The sequence below is a fragment of the Monodelphis domestica genome, chromosome 4 (genome assembly GCF_027887165.1).
Source record: "Monodelphis domestica isolate mMonDom1 chromosome 4, mMonDom1.pri, whole genome shotgun sequence".
In the NCBI taxonomy this organism is placed as follows: domain Eukaryota; kingdom Metazoa; phylum Chordata; class Mammalia; order Didelphimorphia; family Didelphidae; genus Monodelphis; species Monodelphis domestica.
Genome location: NC_077230.1, coordinates 113,080,080 through 113,105,230, shown reverse-complemented (window position 1 = coordinate 113,105,230; position 25,151 = coordinate 113,080,080).

Genomic DNA, 25,151 nt, shown 5'->3' with positions numbered 1-25,151 from the left:
ACCTTTGAGACAAGATCATAGAAGGACCAATGGAAATATAGGAAGATGTTTAACCTACAGAAGACTTGGGACCACATGGAGGGCAGAGCACATGATAGCTGAGTTCAAATATTTGAAAGGCTGTCATGGGAAGCAAGAAGAGATTTGTTCTATCTGGCTTCAGAGGCGGGAACGAAGAACTATGGGAGGAAGTTTTAAGAGGAAATAAATGGGTCTTTTTTTTTTTTTAACAGGAAAAGGTTCCTAAAAATTAGAGCTATCTGAATTAGAATGAGCTTTAGCTTTTTCTCCTCATTGAAAGTCTTCAGATATAGGATGGAAAACTACTTTTGTATCATGTTACATTGGAAATTACTTTTTTCAATATGAATTGTACTAGATGGCTACTAAGGTCCCCTCTAACTTTAAAATTACATAATTCTGATTGTAGAAAATCTCTCCACCAATGTTCTGCTCTTCAGTATCTTCCAATTGTAGGGAATTACTTAGGGATCAATTTTCCCTGAAGAGATTATAGAACTGGACCTAATTCCATAATTTTACAGATAAGTAGAACCCAGGCCAGAAATTATAAGGGGCTTACCCAAAGTCTTAAAGGTTTTATCTGGTTAATTGGAACCCAAGGTCTCCTATTTCCTAAATGCTACTGTCTTTCATTCAAAGAGTAGGTCTTTCTTTTCTACATTGTGCAGTCACTTCAAATGAAGGGAATTAACCATTTAATTTTTTAAAGATTGCCAATTCACTTTCTGGTAATAGATAAAATGTATTGAGGGAAATAAAGTGACAATTTTTTTTATTAAAGTGAATTCACTTTGCTATTAGATTGTAGATTCACATACATTAAAAAAAATCTTTTACCTTTAACTCCAACAAAAGTATCTAATCTTACTTTTTACTATTCACAATATGAGCCCTCCATTTCAGTCAGTTAAATTTCACTGGCTCCACCTCTGGTCAATAACTTAGATTGCTGCTCTCCTTGTGTTACTCTCATATTAAAATGATCTCCCAAACTTCTTTACATTCTTACTCATCCTTTAAGTCCCAATTCCAGTCCTACCTTCCCCATCTTCCTTTTGCCTGATTACCTATCCAACCTGTTGTTTATAAAATCCAGTTTAGCACTTGGGCATGCATTGCCTTATTACATTCTGCAATTTGAATGTGTGTTGGGGAGGGGTGCTCTGTTGATGTGTGATGGTGTAAATCTCTTCTCCCAAAATAGTCAGAAACAGTGGGAGAACAGCAACCATAATGGAGATAAGCAAAGCTTTTCTTTGGGGAATAGATACTTAGTAGGTGATTACATTAGCACCTGGAAACAAGTGAACTTAACACTCAATTCACAAGAATAATTAGTTGAATTAAGGAACAACTGGCTGGATGCTTCTTCCTCCCATCTCTCTGTGGCTACACTCCAGATGACCCTCCCCTGGCCTGTTCATGCTTTTTCTTATTCTTCTCAACTCTTATAATGTCAACTTTACCCATACCTTCCTCTGCTCACATGCAACACAAAATATTATCAAAGTTTTGAACAGACTAGACAGTTAATAGTTGTTGAATATTTCAATCAGTTTCCAAAAACACTGCAAGCCTCCCTTGTTCCTTGGTAACAGATTGTTTATACTTTAAAATCCTGCTTTGCATTACTATTTGTCAGTCCGAATGAACACCTATATTGTCTGCTCCAGCTCCCTTAGCCTTTGTTTCTGTGAGGCTTAATTTAAATGAAATTCACTTGAAATCATTCTGTTTGTTGTCTAGTTCCTATTATCCTAAAATAACCTGAATTCTTGAGAAGGTCATATTGCCTTGTTTTGCCATTTTTTTCCCATAGACTTAAAAGCTTTATATAAGCTGTGCTAATTAGCACAGTCTTCGAGGTCTAGTGCTACAAAGAAAACAAACTCTAAGAAAGTAATGATTTTTGAAGGAGATTATGTATGTGTGCATGTACATAGTCCTCATCATCATTAATTCATTCATTTTCCTGGATAGCTAAATTCTCTCAAAAATCAGATACTATATTGCTATGGTTTTAGGGGAAATGGCTGGAAGAAAAATGGCTTATCTGCAAAACTCAAATACATATGGGAGCTTTCTTCCCTAGGTTGTTTTTTTGTAACACTCAAGAAGTAGGTGAAGCAGTAGTAAAATTATCACCCCTTTTCCTCCCCTAATAGGTGAACAGAGGGGGACCAACACTAGAAACTACCCAGAGCTATTCTGGGATTATAAATACTACAATGGGTTACCTCCTGGAATAATAATAGCTATAAAAGTCAGTAACAGAAACTTTCTGGAATAGCAATGACTATAATTTATATACACACATATACAACATATGAAGTCTCATCTGAGCTACACTGTAAAGTGTTACATTGAATTACAGGTATTAGCCTCATTTTACAAATGAGGACATTGAGACTCAAAGAGATTGAACTAGAAAGTGTCAGAGTCCTCATTCCAAGAGTAGCACTTTATTTCATGCCCTAATAGAGAGACTGGATCTCATGGACAAGCAAAAGTCCTCTTGGAACTAACTTTTTTTTGCCTATTGGTTGAGAGAAGCCTTGTTGGCATAACTGGAAGGTGATTGAATCAAAGGAATTGAGCTGAACTATTTCCCTCATCCATTGGTATTTCAGCAAAGTAAACAGAAAAAAATGAGTACACTTATAGTACCAGCTGCCAGAGAGGCTGTAACTGGCAAGATCTCTTGAACTTAGGAGTTCTGATCCACAGTGAACTAAGCAGATGAAAAGTCTGCACAAAGTCTACTACTAATATACTTTACTCTCCATGACCAAGAAGTCACCAAGATTCCAGTAGGGCTGAACCATTCCAGTTCAAAAATGGAGCAGGTTTTCATGACTATGAATGGTGGTTTTCATTGACTTAGAGGATAGGGGAACACATTCTAATTCTTTTAAGTAAAAAAGCAAAATAAAAAATGTGGCAAAGCTAATTGGAAAAGAATAGGCATAGATATTGAGAAAACAAGACAGACAGAGAAAGAGATAGAGCAGTGGATAGAGCATTGAGCCTGAAGTCAGGAAGACTTGAAGTCGATTCTAGCCTCAGACATTTACTATGTCTGTGAACCTGGGCAAGTCCCTTAACCCTGTTTGCCTCAGTTTCCTCATCTATAAAATGAGCCGGAAAAGAAAATGGCAAACCATTCGAGCATCTTTGCTATGAAGACCTTAAATGGGATCATGAAACATCAGACATGAATGAAATAACTGAACAATTTTAACAGATAGAAAGGTAGACAGAGATAGATAGATAGATAGATAGATAGATAGATAGATAGATAGATGGATGGATGGATGGATAGGGAGGGAGGGAAGAAGGGGGAGAGAGAGAGAAAGAGAGAGCGCAAGAGAAAAAAGAAGAGATAGATAGATAGATAGATAGATAGATAGATAGATAGATAGATGGATGGATATGGAGGGAGGGAAGAAGGGGAAGAGAGAAAGAAAGAGAGAGCGCAAGAGAGAGAAGAAGATAGATAGATAGATGGATGGATGGATGGATGGATAGGGAGGGAGGGAAGAAGGGGAAGAGAGAGAGAAACAGAGAGCATAAGAGAGAGAAGAAGATAGATAGATAGATAGATAGATAGATAGATAGATAGATAGATAGATAGATGGATGGATGGATGGATAGGGAGGGAGGGAAGAAGGGGGAGAGAGAGAGAAAGAGAGAGCGCAAGAGAAAAAAGAAAAGATAGATAGATAGATAGATAGATAGATAGATAGATAGATAGATAGATAGATAGATAGATAGATTAGATAGATAGATAGATAGATAGATAGATAGATAGATAGATAGATAGATAGATGGATGGATGGATAGATAGGGAGGGAGGGAAGAAGGGGAGAGAGAGAAAGAGAGAGTGCAAGAGAGAGAAGAAGATAGATAGATAGATAGATAGATAGATAGATAGATAGATAGATGGATGGATAGGGAGGGAGGGAAGAAGGGGGAGAGAGAGAGAAAGAGAGAGCGCAAGAGAAAAAGAAGATAGATAGATAGATAGATAGATAGATAGATAGATAGATAGATAGATAGATAGATAGATAGATGGATGGATGGATAGGGAGGGAGGGAAGAAGGGGGAGAGAGAGAGAAAGAGAGAGCGCAAGAGAAAAAAGAAGAGATAGATAGATAGATAGATAGATAGATAGATAGATAGATGGATGGATATGGAGGGAGGGAAGAAGGGGAAGAGAGAGAGAAACAGAGAGCATAAGAGAGAGAAGAAGATAGATAGATAGATAGATAGATAGATAGATAGATAGATAGATGGATGGATGGATGGATAGGGAGGGAGGGAAGAAGGGGGAGAGAGAGAGAAAGAGAGAGCGCAAGAGAAAAAAGAAGAGATAGATAGATAGATAGATAGATAGATAGATAGATAGATAGATAGATAGATGGATGGATATGGAGGGAGGGAAGAAGGGGAAGAGAGAAAGAAAGAGAGAGCGCAAGAGAGAGAAGAAGATAGATAGATAGATGGATGGATGGATGGATGGATAGGGAGGGAGGGAAGAAGGGGAAGAGAGAGAGAAACAGAGAGCATAAGAGAGAGAAGAAGATAGATAGATAGATAGATAGATAGATAGATAGATAGATAGATGGATGGATGGATGGATAGGGAGGGAGGGAAGAAGGGGGAGAGAGAGAGAAAGAGAGAGCGCAAGAGAAAAAAGAAAAGATAGATAGATAGATAGATAGATAGATAGATAGATAGATAGATAGATAGATAGATAGATTAGATAGATAGATAGATAGATAGATAGATAGATAGATAGATAGATAGATAGATAGATAGATAGATAGATAGATGGATGGATGGATAGATAGGGAGGGAGGGAAGAAGGGGAGAGAGAGAAAGAGAGAGTGCAAGAGAGAGAAGAAGATAGATAGATAGATAGATAGATAGATAGATAGATAGATAGATGGATGGATAGGGAGGGAGGGAAGAAGGGGGAGAGAGAGAGAAAGAGAGAGCGCAAGAGAAAAAGAAGATAGATAGATAGATAGATAGATAGATAGATAGATAGATAGATAGATAGATAGATAGATGGATGGATGGATAGGGAGGGAGGGAAGAAGGGGGAGAGAGAGAGAAAGAGAGAGCGCAAGAGAAAAAAGAAGAGATAGATAGATAGATAGATAGATAGATAGATAGATAGATAGATAGATGGATGGATATGGAGGGAGGGAAGAAGGGGAAGAGAGAGAGAAAGAGAGAGCGCAAGAGAGAGAAGAAGATAGATAGATAGATGGATGGATGGATGGATGGATAGGGAGGGAGGGAAGAAGGGGAAGAGAGAGAGAAACAGAGAGCATAAGAGAGAGAAGAAGATAGATAGATAGATAGATAGATAGATAGATAGATAGATAGATAGATAGATAGATAGATAGATGGATGGATGGATGGATAGGGAGGGAGGGAAGAAGGGGGAGAGAGAGAGAAAGAGAGAGCGCAAGAGAAAAAAGAAAAGATAGATAGATAGATAGATAGATAGATAGATAGATAGATAGATAGATAGATAGATAGATAGATAGATAGATAGATAGATTAGATAGATAGATAGATAGATAGATAGATAGATAGATAGATAGATAGATAGATAGATAGATGGATGGATGGATAGATAGGGAGGGAGGGAAGAAGGGGAGAGAGAGAAAGAGAGAGTGCAAGAGAGAGAAGAAGATAGATAGATAGATAGATAGATAGATAGATAGATAGATAGATGGATGGATAGGGAGGAAGAAGAAGGGGGAGAGAGAGAGAAAGAGAGAGCGCAAGAGAAAAAGAAGATAGATAGATAGATAGATAGATAGATAGATAGATAGATAGATAGATGGATGGATGGATAGGGAGGGAGGGAAGAAGGGGGAGAGAGAGAGAAAGAGAGAGCGCAAGAGAAAAAAGAAGAGATAGATAGATAGATAGATAGATAGATAGATAGATGGATGGATATGGAGGGAGGGAAGAAGGGGAAGAGAGAGAGAAAGAGAGAGCGCAAGAGAGAGAAGAAGATAGATAGATAGATGGATGGATGGATGGATGGATAGGGAGGGAGGGAAGAAGGGGAAGAGAGAGAGAAACAGAGAGCATAAGAGAGAGAAGAAGATAGATAGATAGATAGATAGATAGATAGATAGATAGATAGATGGATGGATGGATGGATGGATGGATAGGGAGGGAGGGAAGAAGGGGGAGAGAGAGAGAAAGAGAGAGCGCAAGAGAAAAAAGAAAAGATAGATAGATAGATAGATAGATAGATAGATAGATAGATAGATAGATAGATAGATGGATGGATGGATGGATAGGGAGGGAGGGAAGAAGGGGAGAGAGAGAAAGAGAGAGTGCAAGAGAGAGAAGAAGATAGATAGATAGATAGATAGATAGATAGATAGATAGATAGATGGATGGATGGATGGATAGGGAGGGAGGGAAGAAGGGGGAGAGAGAGAGAAAGAGAGAGCGCAAGAGAAAAAAGAAGAGATAGATAGATAGATAGATAGATAGATGGATATGGAGGGAGGGAAGAAGGGGAAGAGAGAGAGAAAGAGAGAGCCCAAGAGAGAGAAGAAGATAGATAGATGGATGGATGGATGGATGAATGGATAGGGAGGGAGGGAAGAAGGGGAAGAGAGAGAGAAACAGAGAGCATAAGAGAGAGAAGAAGATAGATAGATAGATACATAGATAGATAGATAGATGGATGGATGGATAGGGAGGGAGGGAAGAAGGGGAGAGAGAGAAAGAGAGAGTGCAAGAGAGAGAAGATAGATAGATAGATAGATAGATAGATAGATAGATAGATAGATAGATAGATAGATAGATGGATGGATGGATGGATGGAAAGGGAGGGAGGGAAGAAGGGGGAGAGAGAGAAAGAGAGAGTGCAAGAGAAAAAAGAAGATAGATAGATAGATAGATAGATAGATAGATAGATAGATAGATAGATAGATAGATAGATAGCAAATGGATAACTAATTTAACTTCTTACTATGTGTCAGACACTGTGCTAAGGGTTGGGGATACAAAAACATGACTATTTTCAAGGATATTGTATTCTAATAGGAAAAGACTAAACAGCAAAGGGTATTGGAAAGAAAAAAAAAAGGGAGGAAGATGTTTTCTACACCATAAGGGCGTAGGCAGTCAGTGTGGAGAACGAAGAGTTTAATGTGATTGTGGAGCAAATGAGTGGGTGAGTCAGAAATTAAGAAGCAGGATCCCTGGAGTGCTCTACAGAGATCTTTTTCCAAGTGGGAAAGAAGCTAGAAATATTTCTAGAGGGCAAAAAAAAGCCAGACATATGTCACCAAATAGATAAAAGTCCAAAAAGTGTCCAGAGAGTCAATGAGTTCAGTATTTATTCTTCTCTAAAAATGTTCGAGGCATGTTACCAGATGCTGTTTTTAAAGCTATTTTACTGGTTCAAAGGTAATTAGAAAATAAAAATTTCAGGAGAATAACATTTTATGAATAAGAATATAGTCTCCCAAGGTGTCTACTTTGAAAAGAATAAGACTTATCTGAATTTATATATTCTGACTTCAATTCAATTTCTTTATTGAAACAGTTCTCTCCAAAGTAACTTATTTTCTTTCTGCTAAATCTAGTGCCTTTTTCATCCTGTCTTTGATGAATATTTCCATCTAGTTTATCTGCTAACATCTCAAAATCAAAATTACCAGCTCCAACTTCTACATTCTATCATCCTCATTCCAGTCCACTTGACTCGTTAGCATACAACTAGCTATTGTTGGAATACTCTATTTGTGCCGTGTTCTATTGGCACACCTCATTTGATAGTGACTCACTTTAGTACCAATTGCAAATACTGTGTTTTTTATAAATTGAAGGTTTGTAACAACCCTGCATCAAGTAAGACCCTCAGTGCCATTTTTCCAACTGCATATGCTCATATCCAATCTCGGTGGCACATCTTGAAAATTCTCATATTTCAAACTTTATTATTATTATACTTGATGTGTTCATCTGTGATCAGGGATCTTTCATGTCACTGCTGTTTTGGGGTGCCATGACACATGCTCATGTAGATGGCAAAGTTAATCAATAAGTGTTTTGTGTATTCTGACTGCTCTGCCAAATGGTGTTCCAAGTCTCTTTCTTTCTCCTCAGGCTCCTCTATTCTCTGAGACACAACAGTACTGAAATTGGGTCAGTTAGCAATCCTACAATGGCTTCTAGTGAAAGAAAGAGTCGATATTTGAGACAAACTTCATTATTGTCTTATTTTATGAAATTCCCACAGACACACTCTAAGCAGCCATCAACATCGAGGAAAAACTTCCCCCCAACAGCAAAAAAAAAAAAAGATTATGACTTGCTAAAGGCTCAAATGGTGGTTAACATGTTTTGGCAATAAATTATTTTTAAAACTCTTACCTTCTGTCTTAGAATCAATATTAATTATTGCTAAAAGCAATAAGGGCATAAGGACTAGGCAGTTGGATTAAATGACTTGTGATATTCGAGATTCAGATCCTTAAAGTCATCTTGCTTCTTGCTTTTACCTCATCTACTACCTCCAAACAATTGCTTATCAGTTGCTAAGACTGATATGTATGATTCTACTTAATCATTATATTTCATATTTAAATTCTCCCTTTTCCCTTGCTGTTTAGGTTCTCATTTCTTCCTGTCTAGGCTATAGGCTGATCTTTCTGCCCTGGGTTATTCCTTTTAAACTGCATCTTTTATATTATTGTATGAGTAATCCTCCTGAAACACTGTTGTAATCATGTCACTCCTTCACTCAAAAATATATAATAGATCCCCACAGCCTTCTAAATAAAATGTCTATTATTTACCTTGTCAAAGCTTTCTATAATTTGAGTTGAAACTACTTTTTCCAGTTCTATTTCATACTACTCTCCTTCATGTATACAATTCAATGCCACAAATATTTATTAACTTCTAAAATAAAACTATCAAACTTACCTGGTGCCTGAACAGCTCTGGGATCTGAACCAAATTAAAATGTAATTTGGAAATGTTTGAATAAATTTTATATATAATATTCTTTCCTTTTTTCTAAGTCAATGTGCAGCTTTAGGGAACTGTTTCTATTTTTTAGTCATTACCACTGATCTAGAGCAATATATTTAGATTCAAGAAGACTTAAGAAAGTCTCTTCCATCAACCTCAGTTTCCCTATCTGTAAAAAAGTGAGTAAAGATAACAAGCATTAACTAAGCATCTATTTTATTCCAGATATTATACTAAGTGTTTTTTTAAAAACATTAACCCCTTTAATATAAAAGGGGATATTATCTCATAGTCATAAAAAGAAACTGGAAACTATGTAGTTCTACACATTCATTTTTACATCTGAAGAAACTGAGACCTACAGAGGTTAAATGACTATCCAAAATCATTCACATACCTTATTTTACTATATATGTGATGATACACATATATAATTTATTATATATATATATATACATACAGATGTATAACACATACATATTATTTTGTACATTTTTAAATCTTAGTCAGAGAATCTTAATCAGAGAAGGCATTCAGAGGTTTCTTCAGGCCACCAAGTTAGTCCATGATACACACAAAGAAAATGATTAGGAACCCCTGAGTCAGAAAGCTGCCTGGAGCACTGAGAGTTTCTTTCTCCAAGGTCATATAGCTTATGCCTGAGGTTGATTTTGAGCTCAGGACTTCTAACATCAAGGTCTTCTTGTCTTTAATGCAATTCTACCTCATCATTGCACAAATATTTATTAAATAGTTTGATTGGACTGCTAGGTAAAATTTTCCATAGTTTCATTGATTTCCCTTCTTTCCTAAATTTGAAGATTATGATGACTCCATGTCTTCACATTTTGTGTAACTCTTGGTGACATTTTAAATTTGAAAGAATCCACCTAGTATTCTGGAGTGATTTATCTTTTACTTCTTGGAGGAAGGTGCTAATACAGCACAAGGGTCCTCAGTCAATTTTCCCTAAATGGCTGATCTCCTTCCTTATCTGTCCATGCATACCATTGATAATTGCCTTTATGCCACTGTTCCTTTGTTATTGTTGATAATGTAGCCAACTCAGATCAAGTACCTTGTTTATTGGGTAAGTTGTGCTTTTGAATGTTCAGAAAATGTTATTAGTCATTCAACACTATATAGCAGCAGGAGGATAACACTGATAATAAAAATAATATTTGTGTGATTACACAAAATTATAGATATATTGATAATATTGTACAAATTATCAAATGTGATTTAACTTTTTCTCCTACCACTAAGATGTTTAGATCACTTCTTGTTTGATTTTCAACCTGTCCAATATATATTTTTGATATATATTTACTCAATAGATTACCACTCTAGTTGGGTCCCATGGTCTGAGCAATTTATGTTTTCATACATGTTGTTTTTCCAATAGAAATGGTTAAGCCAATCTTTGATTACCATATATTTCACTAAGACTATTTTATCATATTTCAAGGCTTAAGTAAACTAATTTAATAGAATCTGTGAATAGAAGTACTTAGATATACCTTGTAATTAATGGGAATTTGCATAGAAATTTGCAGTATATCTTTTATGACCTTGGAAAATATATTAGGCAACTTTGGATCTTTTATTTTATTTTCCTCTTGTCACTAGTACATGGATCATTGATTGAAGTTATATGTTTACTTGCAGCAATTATAGAATATAACATATGATATATGTTTGTATAAAATATATGATCATATTTATGATCATATTGTATATAGTTCTATATATTTATATATACACATATGCATGTATACGTATGCAAGTGTAAGTATATATACATGCATATGTGTATATAGAGAGCTATACACAGATATTATCATAAATATGCATACATGCATGCATGTGTAAGTATATATATATATATATATATACACATTCCATATACATGAGGACAGCTTTCAAGGCTACATTTTTTGGGGGCTAATGTTTTGAAAAACAATTGACAAATGAATGTAATAATCAATTCCAATATTTTTTCCTACCTTTCAATCAGTTGAATGAGCATAAGACATAGTCTGCTGTAGAAAATATACTTGGAATATGGAAGTCTTCCAGAAAATACTGAATGAAATCTTGTTCAGGAAGTTGTAAAGAATTCTTATTCAAGTATAGGTTGGACTAAATTGCCTCTTAGATCCTTTCTGGTTGTCAGATTGCATGAGTGTGATTCTCTTCTATCTCTTTCTTTCCTTCCTGTTGTATATGTTCTGGTTAAAATAATTTATTTCCTATCCCTGAAAGAACTTTAAAAAGTCTAACTTCTGGCATAAAAATGTGATCCCTGTCTCCCTCTCACCCCCTCTCTTGCCTTTTCTCTATTTCTTGTACTTGTAAATCCTTTCCTTCCTGATCTCCAGGGTCCTGCTCAAATATTATCCCTTTATTACACATTCTCTTTTACCCCAAAAAGCGTTACCTCCTCCTCTCTCTAAGTATTAAACATTCTTTGAATCACACATCACTTTCTTTCCCTCTTCCTCCCCTTATCTCCCTTCCCCCCCTTCCTCTCCATTCCCCTTCCTTCTCTGCCCCCCTCTATTCTCCTGTCCTTTCCTCTTCTTTCTCTTCATATAAGGATATATATTTATTTTATATATAAATATGTGATATAGATGCATATCAATCTGTATTTATGCATAGAGACAAACAGATAGATAGATAGGTAGACAGACAGATGACAGAGAATAAATAGAAAATATATAGAAAGATAGATATAAAATAGAAAGACTAGGGCTATAAAACTGGAAATGCCCTAGGCATCTCAGATTCAAAATGTCCAGAATTGCATCCATTATATATCTCTTCATGTCTACCTTTCATTCAAATCTTCCTCTTACTATTAACAGTAACAGTATCACCAGTTTCTCAAGCTCACACTCTCAGTGTCATCCTTGATTCTTCACTCTCACCTATATTGTTCTATCCAATCAATTGCCAAATGCCCTCATTTCTACCTCCTCAGACACTCTCATGTACTTCTCTTCCTTTCCATACTCACAACTACCATCCAAGTTAAGACTCTTATCCTTTCTTGTCTTAGCTATGGGAAGAGCTCTCAAATTGGCCACCTGCTTCAAGTTTCAACCCATGCCCATATCATTGACTGAGCCACCAAAGTGATTTTCCCAAAGGTTTGAGCATGTTCTGCCATACTTAATAATTTCTAAAAGTTTCTTATTATCTCCAGGATCAAATATAAAATCCTCTGCTTGGTGTTTAGAGTGACTTAAGTCTGCAGCAGCCATCCATGACTAGCAACTGCTTAATTCAGTCTACTAGTGAAAGGACTCAGCAGCTGACATGATGTGTTCTGCAACTAAGGGATTATCTTCTCCAAAGGCTATTATATTCCACCAAAGGAGAGCTTGGCAATGGGCATGCTTTGTAGCACTCCTTTTAAATTTGATTCTACTTTGGAGGGATCAGGTAGTAGAGGAGAATGGGCTTTCCAGTTTTAGAGGTTTGGGGGTTCCAGGTCTTACAAAATCTTCTCTATAGCTTTTCAATAAATATCCTTTTGTAAAAGCTAAAAAATAAGTTCTTCACAACTTAGCCCCTATCTACCTTTCTCATCTTCTTAATTTGTTGTTGTTCAGTCCTGTCTAACTCAGCTCTTTGTGATTTCATTTGGGGTTCCCTTGGCAAAGATACTATAGTGGTTTAGCATGTCCTTCTCCAGCTCCTTTTTACAGATGGCAGCAGGGTTAAATGACTTGTTCCAGGTCACACAGCTGCTATATGTCTGAGGCTACATTTGGCTTTAGGTCTTTCTAACTCCAGTCTAGACACTCTGTCTACTAAGCCATCTAGCTTTAATGTTCATTCTCCTGCACATATTTTATGTCTCAGCAACACTAACTTTCTTACTAATCATCACACAAATCACAGAAGACAAGTCTCTCAACTGCCTGTCTTTCTAAAAAAATAAAAATTTGGTCAAGCTCACTCTGTATCTCACCCAGACCAAAACTGTAGGGGGCACTCATGAGTGTGATCCAACTTCTGATTCTGCTACTTGTCAAGGAAGTTGTGACCTGTTTTGTTTTGAATCTGGACTATCTATCTTTCCCCATTTTAGGGAATTCTACTTTCCAAACTCTTTTGTTGGGACTTTACCTATTGATGCTAAAAATAGAACTGATATCTGATCAGCATAACCCACTGCAAGCACAGAACTTGTGATATCAGGAGATTTTCTATCTTCAGTCATCTCCACTAGTGGAGATTACCCTTATGTACCACCATGTATACATACATACATGCATGTGTACATATATATATATATACATATATATGTGTATTTAATTATTTTCTTTTTATTTGATGTCTCTCCCCCAAATGCCTAGAACAGTAAAGGTAAATCTTTTAATGACCTCAGGTCATGCCCTCCCCATGCTGGATTAGCCCCTCCTTATTCCACACAGGGGAGGGAGGAAGCTCTCCCATTGGTCTTCTAAGCAGAGGGGTGGGTGAAGTGAGGAATGTCCTCAGCTCAGGTGAAGGGGGAGAGGGGAGTGGCCTGAGTACTCTGCTCACCTCCAGCTCTGTTGCCTATGAGCCACCCACCTTACCCCCTCTGTGCTCCCATTGAGTTGGTGGGCAGAAGGGCAGGGATGCATAGTAGAGTGGGGGGAAGGGAGCAGTTCCTCCTTAGTCCCTCTACCTTTCTAATAATGAACTCTAGCAGAGGGGTGATGCACATGCCCACAGAGAGCCTTTTGTGCACCCTCTTTGGCATGAGTGCCATGGGTTCACCATTATGGACCTAGAATGTTTTCCTTTCCTGTCTGTATCTCTTAGAATCTCTGACTTAATCTGTTTCAGCTCAAATCACACCTTCTATAGGAAAATGTTCCTGCTTCCCCCACACTCTATTCCCTTTAATGATTTCCTTCCCTCCAATTTGTTTGCATTTCTATTAAATACATTCTTCTTAAGGATAGGGAATACTTTTGTTTTTCCTTAGAATTCTCAGGACATGGGAAATTCTTATTGATTGATTAGTGGACACACTGATTAAGCTGGGTGAGGAGCCCTCTGATAAGAAGTAAAATTCTTTCTCTTAGTTATACAAATTGCTATTTTCCCTTCCTTATTTTTAGTATAAAGAATAAAAACTAAAACATTTGTCCATTACTTCTTCATATTACACAGGAAATTAGCAAGTATTGAATTTGATATTATAGGTTGTCTTAACAGTGAATATAAATCTCAATAATAATAAAACAATCCATTGGGCCATGTAAAATGACCTCTTACACACACACACACACACACACACACACATACACACACACACACCAATTGAAAAATAGGATATTTTGGTGTGCATATGAGATTTTGTCATTAAACCCAAGAGGCAGGTGAGAGGATCACCAAATAATTGGTCTGTTTATTCCAGCAATTTTATCTGCCAATTCGAATCACTACACAGTCAATCCAATCAGCCATGTGACATTAGGGCAGTGATTAACCAAAACAGAGAAATAAATCATGCATAGAATAATCCATTTGAAGAGTCTGTTGCTTCTTTGGGTCATTGAGCCCAAGACTAGATGAATTTAAACAACTACTAGATAATGTATTTTAATAAGTGCATGCTGGCTTTATGTTATTGAACATGCTGAAGGGCTCCTAATGATCCTTTTCTTTTCTCACGTAAGCATAAGACTGTTCAAAGACTACTTGTTTACACTTGTATTTCAGGATCATAGATTTAATTGAGCTGACTCATTGTATAAATGAGAAAACTGAGGTAAAGGTGATAAATGATTTTCCTAAGGTCACACAAAAAGTAGCAAAACTGGGATTTGAGGCTAATTACTCTGAGTACGATTACAATTCTCTTTCTAGAGTGAGTCCACCTGTAGAAAAACATTTAGTTCATCTAAAGTTGAATAAGAATATTGGCTACATCACTGATGATGTTGGCTTTTAAAAACTCATGTATATATATATATATATATATATATATATATACATATATATATTTAATAAGCTTTCTAAATAGGTGAACTTCAAAATGGTTACCAGTATGAATGGATGAGGTTACCCTCATGAGACTTAAGTCCACAAACAAATAACCCGAGTTGAAAAATACACTGTACCTCAGCATCTGCTCGCAACAATAGTCAGACATTACTAATGTTTATACTTTATTATAGTACATTAATTCAAAACAAAACATAACCTGACAAGCTAGGGAACAATCAGTTAAAGATTCTTCCATATGCACATAGAGTATACTCTTTTATAGGTTGCCACATCACTAGTGAAAGAACATGAAAGAATATATTGCAGCCAGTCCAAACCAGTCAAATGAGAGCTATTGATTAAATTCTGGCTGTGAGCATTACACCTCAGAAATTAGCAAATACTCCATTTCAGGATTTGATTTGTTTGGCTTACAATGTAGACTTTTAAAAAGTGCTAAGGAAAATGTTGATAAGTTAGATTATTCTTAAAAGATTTTTATGCATGCATTTTTTCCACATATTTTCTCTTAAATATTTACCAACACATTGTGTCAGGATGCATTCACAAAAACCTGGAAAGACTTAAATGAATTATTTCAAAGTGAAATGAGTAGAACCAAGAGAATAGAGTACATACTAACAGCAAAATTAATCAATGGTCAATTTCGAATGACTTGGTTATTCTCAGTAAAAAAAGTGATCCAAGACAATTCCAAATAAGTTATGATGAAAAATGCTATTCACCTCCAGAGAAAGAAATAATGGAGTATGGATACAGATTGAAGCATACTGTTATTTTTTAAATTTTATTATTATTTTTTTTTGGTCTGTTTTCTTTTGCAACATAGCTATTATAGAAAGGTTTTGCAAGACTGTATATCTATAATCTATATCAACTTGCTTGCCTTTTCAAGGAAGTGAGAAGGAAGGAAATATTTGGAACTCGTTTTTAAATTTTACATGTAATTGAGCAAATATAGTAAACATTAAAGACAAAAAGATATTTTAAAAAATTACCAGCACACTCATAGGAACATATAACCATTGATAATTAATGGAGAAAATACATATGTATGAGATATGTAGCTAGGGCAATCCTCTAATCCTCTAAGGATGTTGGCATCCCCTGGAATTATAATCAGACTGTACTGTTCTGAATATCATCTTTTTCCTCTCCTCTATTGAATATAGTATTTCTTCTGAGTGCCACATTATTGCTATGTGCTAGCACTATCATCACTTTCAGGTTCCTATTTATCAATTCTTTCTTTGGAGGTGGACATTCATAAGTTATTTTTTCTAATATTAATTCTATAGCTGTATATAATATTCTCTTGATTCTACTCATTTCACTCATCATTATTTATGTATGTTTTTCCAAGTTCTTTTTGTTTTCCTTTTAATTAGTTTGCTAATCATTTTTTATAGAACAAAATAGAATTCCATCACATTCAAATACCACAACTGGCTTAACCATTCCCTGACTGATGGACATCCCCTTGATTTCCTGTTCTTTGGCACCACAAAGGGAGTTGCTATAAATATTTTGGAATATATAGATTATTTTCCTTTTTCCTTGTAGATCTGTCACCTTAAATAAGCATCAGTCTGCAGGTTTAGGGGCCACCATTACTCATTGTAATCAGCTTCTATAGCTTAAGGTTATCTGTTTGGCATATCTGTTCTAATCTATTAAACTACAGTGACTACAAAGTTGATAGCTTGTCAGTGCCTAGATACGGAACCCCCATATCTAGTTAACAGCAGCCAGACAGAAACCAGTTAGGAAGACACAGGTTAAGATGAAATTTAATAATTTTAAAATCTTATTTTTGAATTCAAAAAATTACCTTCACAGAAGAAAAGGGCAAGTTCAATTAGACGGAAGTTGGTCTGCAATGTATCTGGAGATTTTAGCTGAAAGAGTTCAGTTTTAGTAAAAAACAAGGAAAATCAGGTAGCAGCCAAAAACTCATTGTAATGTGGGTTTACAACAACAACAACAAAAAGAAAGAAGGGCCAAATTATTCCGTTCTCTCTCCTAGTGAGACAGAACATTTCTGGAATATTGTGGCACTTAGGAAGGAACATCCTTTAGGAAGGATATCAATGTCAGAAAACATTCAGCAAAGGGCACCTAGAATGTGAAGGATTTTTAGTTTAGTTATATGTTGAAGAAAATGAGAAATTTTAGCCTAAAGAAGTTAAGGACTAAGGAGGACAGGATGAATCAACCAATTAGCAATTGTTTATTGAATTACTATTATATGTCAGGCACTGTGTTAGGTGGGATATAACAAAAAACATCCCTATTCTCATTGAATTTATATTCTACTTGAAAGACAATGTTCATGCCCATTATATAAGTATATGTAATACATGTATATGCATACATGATAAACACAAACTAATCTAACTAAATAAGAAGGGACTAGTGATAGAATACATTAACATTTGGAAAGATCATGAAAGACAAATTTACATATATGATATCTGAATGATGATTGATGGAAGGAAGGTATGAAGAAAGAAATTTATTTTAGACATTCAGAAATATTTCTTATGAGTTAAAGTTGTCCAGAAATGAAATGACTTGTCTTAGAAGGCAGTGTGTTCTAATTCATTTGAGTTCTTCAAGCATAAGCTTAATATTCACTATCCAGATAATTTGGAGTGGGGGATACTTTTTGGATATGAGTTAGATTAAATGACTGTTGATATTACTTCCAACTCTGAAATTCTATGAATGGTAAATAGATTAAATTCTACAGAATTTCAAAGAAGGTAAAGCCAGTTTGAACTTCAGTAGCGAAGTGAAGTTTCAAAAAGAAGTCAGGAGAAATGATTCTCTAATTCACTTTGAATTTCTCAATTTCTTTGGATACTGAATTATATCTGTCTTCTTTCTACTCTATATGTTTCTATTGTTAGGATCAGGGACAACAGATGACTGTCATTCATATTCTTCCTATCCAATAACCTCAAAACAAAGAATTATGATAGATAGAGATAAATTATTTGAAACCAAGCAGCTAAGCATGGTGGCACACATCTGTAATCCCTGCTCCTGGGGAAGAATTAGCCTGATAGATCAATTGAACTCAGGGATTCTGTACTAAAAGAAGGTTGAAACCAGTTGTGTGTCCTTACTAAATCAGGACCAAATTTGGTGAGCCCTGAGGAAAGCAGAGGGGAAAGTCTGTCTAAAGAGAAATAAACTGGTCCAAGTCAGAAAAATAGCCCACAAGTGGCTAATGTAATTCCAGCCTGGGTGAGAAAGGGAGATACCATGATAGAAACCGATCCATCAATATACATTTATTAAATGCTTACTATATGCCAAGTCCTTTATGAAGTACTAAGAACATAAATAGAGGCAAAAGAATCTCTGACTTCAAGGAGCTTAAAGTCTAGTGGGAGAGAATACATGGAAAAAATAAATACAAAGCCAGTTATATGAAGGATAAATAGGAAATAATTAGCAGAGGAATAGAACTAGTATTAAAAGGGGTTGGGAAAAACTTTCTATAAAAAAATAGGACTTTAGTTGACTGTTAAAGGAAACCAGTAGGCACAACTACACAGGGAGACCATTGCAGACAGTGGAGATAGTCAGACCTAGAGTTGAGAGATGGAGTGTTTTGTTCATTGGGAGTCAGGAGATAGTGTCATTATATCAAATACTATATTATGGGGAAAATGACATAAAAAGACTAGAGAAGTAGAGGGACATTAGGTTGCAAAGGGTTTTGAATGACAAGTAGGGTATTTTGTAATTGATTCTAGAGGCAATAGGGATCCACTAGACTTTACTGAGTAGAAGAATGACATGATTAGACCAATACTTTAGTGACTGAATGGAAGATGAATTTAGGTTGAGAGAATCTTGAAATAGGTAGAACCACCAGTAGGCATGAAGTAACAGGGCCTGCAGTAGAGTAGGGTCAGTATAAGAGAATGAGAGCACATAGAAGAGATGTTGTACAGGGGCAATCAATAGGATTTGATAATAGCTTGGATATTAGGTGAGAGGGATAGTGAGGAGACAAGATTAACTCTTAGGTTCTGAGCCTAAGAGACTGAGGGGAAGGTTTTGTTGGCTATAGTAATTAGAAAGGTAAGGGAAAGGGAGAAATGGGGGTGGGGAAACTTGGGCAATCTGTTTTAGAGATACTTAGTTTAAGATATCTACTAATCATTTAATTTGAGATGACTGAAAGGTAGTAAATTAAATAGTAATTAAATCCATGGGAACTTTGAAATCATCAAGTAAAGAATTGCAACAAGGAAAAAGAAGATCCAAGAAAGAATTCCTAAGGACACACAGTTAGAGAGCAGGATCTAGATGAGGAGCCAGCAAAGAAAACTGAGAAAAGGTGGTTAGATAAGTAGGAAGTAAATCAGGTGAGAGAGAGAGATATTCCAAAAACCTTGAGAAAAGAGAGCATCAAAGAGATGGGGATCAACATTGTCAATAGAGATCAAGAAGAATGAGGATTGAGAAAAATCAATTGAATTTGGCAAATAACATATCACTGAACACTATGAAAAAAGTATTTTGGGTGGAATGATGAAGTCAGAAACTGAATAGTAAGGGATTAAAAGAGAGTGAGAGGAGAGAAAGTGGAAACAAGTTACAGGTGTCTTCTTCAAGGGGTTTAACTGCAAAGGGCAGAAAAGACATAGGATAATAGAAATGATGGTAGGATCAATGAAATTTTTTATTTCTTTGTTTTCAGGATTGGAGAAATGTGGGCATGATTGTAGGAAGGAGAGAATGAGCCAGTAGGCAGAGAGAGATTAAAATAAGTGATAGTGAGATCTATTGCAGAGAAGTGGATGGAATGAAATTATTTAAATAGGTCTTCAAGCTAATGATGTTATCCTTGATAAGGCCATTTCATCATATGAGATAGGAGTAAAGGAGGAGATACTGGTAAAAGGCATCTGAAAAATAGAAGATAAGGAAAAGGAGAGAAGAGGGAATTAGTGAATAAACAATATTTCCTATAAAATATGAGGCAAAAATCCCAGCTAAGAGGATAGGGAAAGAGCCATGGGAGATTTGACAAGGGATAAAAATATTTGAAAGAGCTATCATGGAGAGTAAGTTGATAAGGTGGGGTATAGCAGGATTGCATAGCAGCAGTGAGGGATCAGTTGAGGAGTATAACATAAATTTGTAGTGGTCTCATGTAATGGTTTCATGATTTTCTCCGCCTTTATTCAATAGAATGACTGTTGGAGTAAAGGTAATGAATAATGAGGATGATTTAAGTCTGAGGCTTGGCTGGATATAATCGTCAATATGAAAAGGGAACTAGGAATTCAAGAGAACAAGACTGAATTGGTCCAGCAAGAGGTCAAGACAGGAAAAGAGGAGAGAGTGGCTAGGGCAGAGGAGATGGCCTAGAAGAGAAATGAAAGGCCAAAGGATTGAAGATTACATTGTGGATAAAGACAAGTTATTTGTTTGTTTTGATTGTTTTCTCTTATTTTTAGCGAAGCAGAGGAAAATGCAAAAAGTCAATAGGTTGTGGTCGAACAAGGGGATTTGAGAGTTCTTGAATATCAAGGTGTTGCATTTGTAGATACTGAAAATATGTTTCAGTATGACCAAAGTAAGAGAGTAACTCATGAAAAGTAAGTCAATAAAACTGAGTGGTTAGAGTCTGTGGAAAAAGTTAATATGTATGATCAAGACTCCTAGTATGAGGGCAAGAATTGGGAAAGTGAAAAATTGCGAACCACATATCAAATCCATTGAGGAGGGAAGGGGATTGACATGGGGTTCTGTAGGTAATAGCTATTGGATTTTGATTGTGTAGTACATACAAATAGATGAACCACAAAGTAAGAGGGAATGATGGAAGTAGGGGGGAAATCTATAAAATGGCAATTGGGAGCAAGCAGGATTCCAACTCCTCTTCACTTAAAGAAAGAGCAAAGGAAAATTAGTGTTGAGATATAGATATAGATATAGATATAGATAGATATAGATATAGATATAGATATAGACATAGATATAGATTTAGACATAGATATAGACATAGACAGACATAGACATAGACATAGACATAGATAGAGATAGAGATAGAGATAGAGATAGAGATAGAGATATAGAGATAGAGATAGAGATAGAGATAGAGATAGAGATAGAGATAGAGATAGAGATAGAGATAGAGATAGATATGATATAGATATGGCTAAGGGTTAACTGTGGTTTGACTAAATTTATGAGTTAAAAAGAATTATTGTTATGGTCGCTGTCATATAGTTGGAAATTCTTAAGCCCCTAAAAACTATATTACCCAAAATTCCTTTCTCTATTACCTAGAATCCTTTTGCCTTTTCCTGTGGCTCACATTTGTGTGATTGGTTATAAATTGGCTGTAATCCCTCCCTCTTCCTCTCTTTTTCTCCTGACTGGGCTGGGTTCAGATAGTTCTTTTACTTTAATTACTATTAATAAAACTTTTAAAATATAATACTTAGTTATTGAATATTATTTTTAATCTCTACACCATTTATAATAATTAACTCTTAAGTCAAAATGCTATTAGTAGCTCTTAATAACTTAATTTAAATATAGTAAAAGTAAAGAAATGTAGGAACAAAGTAGAAAAAATATTTACTAGCCTAACACTGTAGAGTCTGATCTGAAGAAATTTGGCTCCCTCCCTGATAAAGTTCTAATCTCTACTTGGAAGTCCAGTGGTCTCTTCAGCAAAGGTCTCACCAGCCTAAGCCTCTTCCTTGAGCTCCAGTCATCTACCCAGAAAGCCTACAGTGCAGAATCATGCTCAGGAGTCCTTAGACTGGCCTTTTATAAGCAGTTTCTCCGCATCACTTCTGTCTCTCTCCCACTTCACAGGAACCAATCACAACATACCAATTTGCCTAGCATTGCCCAGGGTAAGACAGTGCTCACAGTCTTTTAGAGTTTGTTAGTGACTTACTGAGTGTTAAATAGGAGTACTTTAAATTCTTGATTGATTAGCTTTTTTTAATATATATATACAAATATATATAGGTTATTTATTTTTTCTTTTTTTAATTTATTTTTTTAATTTGATCAATTTCGAACATTATTCCCTGGTTACAAAAATAATTTTCTATTCCTCCCTCTCCCTCCCGAAGCCAACGTACAATTCTACTGGGTATTACATGTGTCCTTGACCAGAATCCATTTCCATATTGTTGGTATTTGCACTAGGATGTTCATTAACTTAAAATAGACAAAGGATATAAAAATTCCCTTTCACAAATATAAATGAAAAGCATGGTCAAAGAGAGACTGTGTCCTGTTAGGGAAACCGGGTTCAGTAATAGCTAGTAGATAGAAGGAGTGAAAGAGGAAAAGATTTAGGATGAAAAGAAGCATGTTGCCTATGAAATAGGCAGGAATTCCAGAGGTCACAGTGTTAAGGTTAGGTGGTATTTGGTTGAAACTTTGAGGTGGGAGAATGGAATGAGATAGTAATAAAAAAAATGTATGTTGGGGCTACAAAATGGGGTTTGAAAAATGATCTCTAGGGATCTCTAGGGATGAGATATGGAGGGTATAACCAGGTGTAAAAATGTTCATCTCTCAATGGAGGATGCCATTCTTCCAATCTGGAAGTTGCATTTGGGATGGAGGCAAGTACAGCATGAAAAGAGAGGAACACCATCAGGTGATCAGATGTAAGACCCTAAACCTCTTGCCTCTGAAGGGAGATGATTAGGCAGGAAAAGGGAACCAGAAGAGATGGAGGTTGAACCTGCACAGTAGGAAAAAGAAGTTTCATTCTCCTCTAACATTCCTCTTCCTTTTAAGTTTAAGGCAATAAAATATGGAAGGCCTGAAGCCAAAGAGTAGGTTGCTCCTCTTTACACTGGAAGTTCTCAGCAAGCCAGTTAGAAGCCTGGGCCGATTGCAGGAGAAAGTGAAAGTTGTCTCCTACTTCATAGATGGAAATTGTTGCTTTATGGTAGGGAGAAGTCATTTGGGGTAGGGGGAAGATGTCTATCCTGGTCCCCCAGTGACTTCCCTCAGGAGACATGTTCCACTCAACAGGAGATTGAAGCCACAAGGTATGTAGTCAGAGGAACTCAAGTCTCCTTTTGTTACCTGAAAAGGCTGACCAGAGATAGTTGTAGGAAGATGTAGATCTTACACAAGGAGAAATTCTTTGGGGTGGGAGAAAGGTAAAGAAGGAAGCAAAGAAGGGTAGAAGGCAGGAAGAACAGGAGAGAAGGAGGAAGAAATTTGATTTTTCTTTTTGGACCCACAGATGGATCCTACTAAGAACATATTGATTTATTTCAGACAATGTGCAAATCAGTCAGAATTTAGTTTTAAGTGTGCTCACCAAAAGATATGTTTCTCCTTAAAGATAAGTAGAGGGTAAAAAAAAAAGGCCTTCTGGAAGAAAATTTTAAAAAAGAAAAAGAAGGAAAAGTAAAACAGTAACAACAATATAGCCCCATAAAATTAAATTATTATATTAAATTATTAATTTATTAAATAAATAATAATAATTTGTTTTCTAAAATAAAATGCAGTTTCCTTACTTCCATTGCTTTCTGGAGATGATTTTGTTGTAATGAGAAGACTATAGAAATCCAAAACAAAGAAGAACATCTCTTTTTTTCTTCTAAATAATTAAAATTATATTTCTCATTCCATAGGCCTATCCACTTTTCTTCAGATACATTTAATCCCATGGACCTTGAAGGATTTCAGTCAAAATAGACAAAGAGATGAATCTTGTATATGGGCCCCAAGATGCTAGAGGTGGAAAGATTCTCTCATTCTCAGAGAGCATTCTAAAACTGAATTAATCTTTTCACTTCCCAAGATGAGAAGGACCCTTGACTGTCCAAAGAAGCACAGAAATGAATTTTCTCTGACAGACATGGGAATTGAGCTTTTGCAGTCTTGATTGACAAAAAAAAAAAGCACATGGGGATAAAGGTAATGGAGTATGGTTAGAAACCTTGAAAAGATACCCAAACAGAGTGGAAAACATATTCTCTGACCCTAATTGCATGGCATGAACTGTGTGAAATGTGTAAAAGATATTGCAGAATTTCTCCATTGAAGCATCTTCCTTTCAATAGGAAAAAAAATGTTCAGGGTAGGAAATATAGAAAGTGTTTTTTGCATTATCTCCAGCCTCAAAAGATAATCCCTAACACACTGGAGGCAGTTATCTATGAGAGTCCTTCCTTTCTATCATTTATTTGTGGTGATTTTACTATAACCCTTTTCTCCCCCCACCAAAAAGAAAATAAAAAGATAAAGAACCTTCATTTTGGGAAAGAGATTACAGTTTCATGAATCTTTACTGCTCAGGGCACAGAGCAAAAAGCAACAGCTATTTAGCATTGTAACACCTGCTTTTCTAGCCCCTTCTACAGCAGTAAATGTAGTAATGACCATTCTTGGCTAAGGCATATTGTGTGTCTGTAGGTAGATTAGTGTAAGTATGTTTGTGAAATGCTCATATAAATTGCCAAGCTTTCTGGTCAGACAATTAGATATTATATTGAAAAATCTTGTATAATATTGTGCCTGTGTTGACATAATGTTCTAGCAATTGCTAAATGAAATGAAGGGAGGGAAATCAGTGAGAGTGGGATTTAACATCATTTAAAGCAAAGAAAGTAGTTATTTGACATTTTCCCCCTTTTCAAGTGATTCTGTTTCTGTTCTGTGGTACCTGTTAATAATCCAGAAAGGTGAGCCACAATGCAAATAACTATAATACAGTAATATACGGGGGTCATTTATCTGGATTATATAGGGAAGCCGTGTACTATGCTTTTAAATCTCTAAAGAAAAGATTCAGAAGGGTTAACTAGGTGACTCGGTAGATAGTGATACAGGCTTGGAGATGAGAAGTCCTGGGTTCAAATTTGATCTCAGATGCTTCCAAGCTGTGTGACCCTGGGCAAGTCACTTAGCTTTTGTTGTCTAGCCATTTCTGCTCTTCTGCCTTGGAACCAATATTTGGCATTGATTCAAGACAGAAGGTAAAGGTTTAAAAAAAAAAGTGCTGAAGTAAAAAAGGAAAGATTCTCTGTTCTTCACGTCTCGTTTTACACCTGAAAAA